Consider the following 6,000-nt stretch of genomic DNA (forward strand, 5'->3'; position numbering starts at 1 on the left):
GGAAATGTTTGGGCAAATAAATGTGTGTGTGTGTGTGTGTGTGTGTGTGTGTGTGTGTGTGTGTGTGTGTGTGTGTGTGTGTGTGTGTGTGTGTGTGTGTGTGTGTGTGTGTGTGTGTGTGTGTGTGTGTGTGTGTGTGTGTGTGTGTGTGTGTGTGTGTGTGTGTGTGTGTGTGTGTAAGGCAGCCACCACTAGAGGATGGGAGGACGGATTATGGTTTTGATATTTTAACCAGGTTATTGAAACGCTGATTGAGCATATTGAAACTCTCCTCAAATGCAGAGGAGAGTTTCTACTGAGTACACAGCAGTTCTAGTTTTTAGACAGCTTTTATTGATAACCTGCTTTTATATCTCTTAACCATTTTTTCCCCACCAATTTATTTACATATTTTGCATAACTGCTTTAATAAACACCTTTTTGCACTCCAACATTCGCTTCCGTTTTTACATCCGGGATGTGATTCTCCTGGTGACCGCTTGGGTCCCTATATCACATCCATGCAAGCTACACAATGCAGCTAAATACAGTTATAACTTGTCTTCTGAGTGCTTAATCCCACTCTGTAAACACAGCGTTTGGTTATTTATGAGTGTGACAACAGTATTCTATAACCAAATTCACTTCTGAGCGGCAGTCAATGGATAAATATACTTTTGCATCCTTTTCAAATTTCGCTATCCACCGGTGTATAGAAAAAAGTCTAAATTAATTTTTTTGTGTTCTACCTTGTCATTTTCAGTGAACGATCTCTTTAAAATCAAATATTGCATAAAAACGAATTGTTAAAGTTTGACAATGTAAATATTGTTAAAATATAGGCTGGCTGGAAAGCATATTCATTTGTCAAAAATGACCTCTAATGAGGAGACGAGTCTGAACTCTCAGCTCTCTGACCCAACAAAGCACTGTACACAGCGCACACACACCCTAATCTGGATTATCAACTAAATTAGATGCGTCTCTAATCCGCAATTGCCAAACTCTTGCCTTAACCACTTGATTCCAGACCGGCGGGACACACAAACCAGTATGTCTTCCATAATTGTATTGATCTTATTGAGAAAGAATCATTCAAGTATATGATTTATTTATTTTTTGGCCTTGTATTCTTTAATTAAAACATCATAACCTTCTGGTGACCTATGCAGAACTTCTCCAATCACAAGGTTTGTTTGAGATGAGCAAATTGCAGAGTCAGGCGCAGTTGCTCTCACTGAATGCGCTGTTCTAAAGCTTGATGGGAAATTACTTGCTGATGACACAGCATTATGCTCATTGGTTTAAAGTTTTTATGTATATTAATTATGTGTGACTATTCCCAAACTCTGTGAAAATGCGATCTCTGTATGGGATGTGATTGTTGTTATATTTCTAAACAAAAAAAAAATTACATTTCTGTTTTAAAGTAAAAAATAGTTTGCATCTTTCGGATGGAATTAAATAAGCATTAAATAAGTATGTAATTGTTCATCACATTTACATTCATATAAAAGCAGGAGAACTTCAATTAAACCCAGTTTATTAGCACGAGTGTGAATCCCACGATATCCACACGATATCCCCGATCCACTACTAGAAGAGAGAAGTGTCCATCTTGTCTGCACTTATTTCACTCCTCCCCTCACTGCAGCCGCCTACACTTGTCTGAATTCCATCTCAAACAAGCCTATTTAGTCCAGTGGTTCCCAACTCTGGTTATGCCCTGCGTCCCAATGTCCATACTATCCATTCTAAATATTATGTGAGATTAGAATAAATGTTTCCCAAAGCATAGTATGTGGAAAAGAGTAGGCTATGTCAAAAGTCTTTCGAAGTGTGGATCCGTGCACACTCAAAAAGCTAATATTGCTCTCAATGCTTTGGAGGAGGATTTGGTTCAGAACAACAAACACGAGTAAAAAAAAAAATTCTTTTTAAACTACAAAACATGGCGGATATGCGTGACCGACGGTGAGAGGTTTAGATAAAGGTTTGAGTAATAATCAAAGTTTAACATGATAACAAATATTTATTTAAATGTTATCCGTGTTATATTTTACCTGCAATAACAATATGGACTTTTATAAAGATCCGTTTGACCATTAACTTTTAAAAGCATCATTATGCATTAAAAGAGCTATCCGCGTGAAAGACCCGTGACTGCAGTCAAGATGATTGACAGGCCCGTTTTAGTGACAAGATGCGTGTCAGGATGAAAGAAAGAGCAAGCGTTAAAAACGCAATTGTATGACGTGATAGTAAGTCCCAAAGCTTGTCTACTCTTTTGCTACGCACTCAAAAGTATGTACTTTTTCTTCACAAAAAGAGTACATACTGTTAGGGCGTAGTGTAACTAGGCGCAAACTTTTGAGCGCAAAAAAAGTTTTCTATATAGTATAAATGTGTGTAGTATGAATGTAATTTGGACGTACTACATCCGCCATGTTGTCATTATCATGTGACCTACCAGCGTCAGTTACGTCGCTTCACTGCCATTCATAAATCCTCTCCCATGGCCTCATGGGATAGTAAAGTGTCCATCATATGCACACTACAGAATCTCGCTGGAAGATGTAGGTCATCCGTGTACTTTTGCCTGTTCTTTTATAAGTACTGCGAATTCGGACGTACTTCTTTTGTTACATACCGTTTTTCACCTACTATATAATAGGAAAGTATGCGATTTCGGATGCAGCAAAGATCGTAATTCTCAATTCAAATTCTTCATCCTAGGGAAGCTGTCAGTCCAAATCCAATTTTTGTGTATACAATTGAAATACGATATCATTTAGCAAGTGTGAATGGCACAAAAACAAAAAACAATCACATGAAATGTGGGGTTCATCAACTCTGGCCCTCGAGATCCATGTTCCTGCAGAATTTAGCTCCAGCCTTTAACTTTATAGTTATTCTGAAGACATTGGTATTAGCTTGTTCAGATGTGTTTGATTAGGGTTGGAGCTAAACTCTGCAGGAAAGTGGCTAGAGTTGAGAGCCCTGCATTAAATAATGAAATTGGACAAGCTCAGTGCTGATTCATTTTCCGCAATTTTTTTTCTTCATGAATAGGAATGTGTTCAAAGGATTGTGGGTGACTGGAGGACATGAAGGATACACTTGATGCATCCTTCAAAATAAGCAGATTGAAGGATGCAAAAGGAAGGCTGCCTTCCAAGGATCCTTCCCATTGAGATGGCATTTGACAGAGCTTGATGACGAGATATGCAGCCTTACTAAGATGCAGCCTTCGAATTGAGAACCACTAAGAGAGACATCCAAAATGTGTACTTATTGGGGTACTCCAGGACCAGGGTCGAAAACCCCTGATTTAGTCCGTTTAAACCCCACCCACATCTCAAAGTCCAATCAACAACCAGTGAATTTAACTAGTGAAAGTCCCTGGACTCCCTGCCCTCGATAATCCGTTACACTCAGATGTACGTCACAAAAAATAAGAAAAGATCTGTCTCTACTTCTCATTCATCACAACAAAATTAATTCAACGTTCTAGCCGCAAAGGATTGGGGTACGTTTTGACCAACCCAAATTTTCCTTGTGCAATCTGAAGTTTCAAAGGGTGAAAAAGTTCCCACCACAGATTTCGCTCATGTTCAAGCTAATCCCTCGAATTTGTAGTATTGAGTCAATACTATTGACCAGTAGAAATCTGCTTGGTTTAAAAGTGACGTCTGTGTGAGCTGTGCTTCATGAATTTCTACAATATTGGCAATGGACTTCTTTTTTTTCTCGCTAATGGGACTGCACTTTTTGAGGTCTGAAAAGTTGTTTGAAAACTCTGTTGAAATGCATATTTGCTTGTAAAGATACATACTTTTAATACCACCCTTACCTTTGACCTCCTTTGTGGGTGTTCAAGCCTTACTTAAGGGGTCATGATTAAATACATTTATTCTAATATTATTGCATTAATGATTCCATAAAAAAACGTTTTAGCATTGAAAGTTGCAACAGACTGTATCAACAGCTTTGCACCACTCATTTCTATATTTAGGCCCTTTATTATCAGAAAAAAACCTTTGACAGCCACTGTAACCAAAAAGAAAATAGAGAAAACTCTAAATCTTTGGTTGATAATAATCTAGTAGGAATACTGTACAAAACATCAAATACTGTACGCAGTATGGACTAAAACCGTTACATTATTACACCAAAACAAAACAAAAAATGCATTGCACTCGGGTCGATTACAGAAAACTATCAACACGCAGCAATCATAAGAATATCGCGTGGCTCTCCTCGTTTAAATCATTAACTATAGGCTATTGCATCCAGAGAACGGGCTTCTGGAGCTGGCAGGTTGTGTTTACAGATATGCCAAGTTTGTAGAGTAGGCTATGCCTACACTGTATGCAAACAGGTTTGCTGCTGGGGTCAGTACATGCAAGCCAGCAATCTTCCAGAACCGACCCACATCGAAACTGACCTGTCAAAACACACGAATTTATGTTGATAATTCAGTAGGAACGTCCACTCACCCTTCTGAAGGACTTGTACGATCCGGTTAAATGAGTGTAAATTACTGAGTGCTCAGCGGATTTATTCTCGAATGCGTTTACATTGTATCAGTGCTTTCTGCATGCCTTGCCAGTCGACATGAATTCACATGGCACTTTTTAAGCGTCCCGTGCCTCATCAGCCTGAGAAAAAAGTAAACAGTTGCACATATGAGAGTCAGACTTCAAAGTGCCCACAAAAGTGGTAGTAGGCAGGTTGCCTTCGGTGACTCTGCGCGTGGTCGCAGTTGCAAGACATTGGATTTGTATGATAGGTCGTTCTAGACTGTGAGTCGAGGCAATCCCAGTTCGTATGTCCCGCCCCCTCTGGTAGAATCAACAAATCAAAATGCAGAACAGGCTGCTGCTCGACATGTTATTTAAAGAGCCTAACAGTCTAGTAATGTGATATTTACAGCACGGTGAAAAAGTGACGGAGCAAAATGTGAGCTCACAAATCAGCCTAAAAGTCATGCCATACTGACAAATTGTGCATGGGGAACATATCTACACTTTAAATTGTAAATTTTAATATATTTAATGCGTCGTTGCAATGCCTACTGTACTAGCCTACTTCAATGGTTATTTCTAGCGGACTTTAAATGGCCAGAGTGGAGTTCTTCAAGTGGCGGAACCGAGAAAAGGCAGCATGCTCTGGCAAGATGCCCACCGACAGCTTGGCTCAATCTTTTTTGTTACAAGTTCAATCTCTGCATAACAGGAAATGGAGTGTTCAAAAAATCCTGCCACTGCGGAAAATAGGCATTAACTAAAAAAAAAAAAAAGCAGGGAATGTGGTGAAAGATGTGTTTTCTCTTGTTCTTCAGTGAATTCACCGGTAAAGGAAAATATGGAGTGTTTACTCTAATGTTTGACTAAATGGGACACAGCCAAGAAAGTGTACCTACACGTGTGTGTGTGTGTGTGTGTGTGTGTGTGTGTGTGTGTGTGTGTGTGTGTGCGCGCGCGTGTGCCACAGCTGATGGAGCGTGGTCTGATGGAATAAGAGCAAACAGTCATTAATCTTGGGAGTCTGACATTTCATTTCAGGTTTTCAGGGTAAAGCTTTCTGCCCTGACTGACTGCTCATTATCTGCTAACCATAACCTCCCTATTAGATTGTAGGCCTTTTAAAAATTACAATTGTTATGATATAATGTATAGTAAAGGTAAGTGTAATGCCATAATTCTCTCTCAGTGAGAGAATTCACCACTATAACGCACAAAAAATTTTCATATTGCTTTTATAAGAATAGAGAGGTGAAGAAGAATCAATTTTTGCTACGAATCAATATAATATTACAAGATTATTTGCTTATATGTCGAATAAGCAATGGTCAGTAGTGCCTGGTGGTTTATCACACCCAGTATTCTTCTCAAACAGAGAGAGGACTTTACAAGACAAAAGAATGCCATCTGGTGGTTGGAAAACATTATTACAGTCTTGATACTCTTGGTCCTCGTCAATTTTTCTTATTTAAACATAGGCATATTTCGCCTGTCT

The 6,000-nt window shown here is 38.9% G+C and overlaps 1 protein-coding gene across 1 annotated transcript in view; it reads right to left on the minus strand.

Annotated features, from left to right (window-relative positions):
• The window catches only part of sertad2b (SERTA domain containing 2b), a 61,856-nt gene extending 57,072 nt beyond the window's left edge, over positions 1 to 4,784 (minus strand). Inside the window, exon 1 of the mRNA XM_079843205.1 lies at positions 4,479 to 4,784. The gene's annotated coding sequence lies outside the window, so the exon portion shown is untranslated. The remainder of the gene's footprint in view (positions 1 to 4,478) is intronic.
• Between the last annotated feature and the right edge of the window lie 1,216 nt (positions 4,785 to 6,000).

Source organism: Gobio gobio, assembly GCF_949357685.1.
Source record: "Gobio gobio genome assembly, chromosome: 18".
Classification (NCBI taxonomy): Eukaryota; Metazoa; Chordata; class Actinopteri; order Cypriniformes; family Gobionidae; genus Gobio; species Gobio gobio.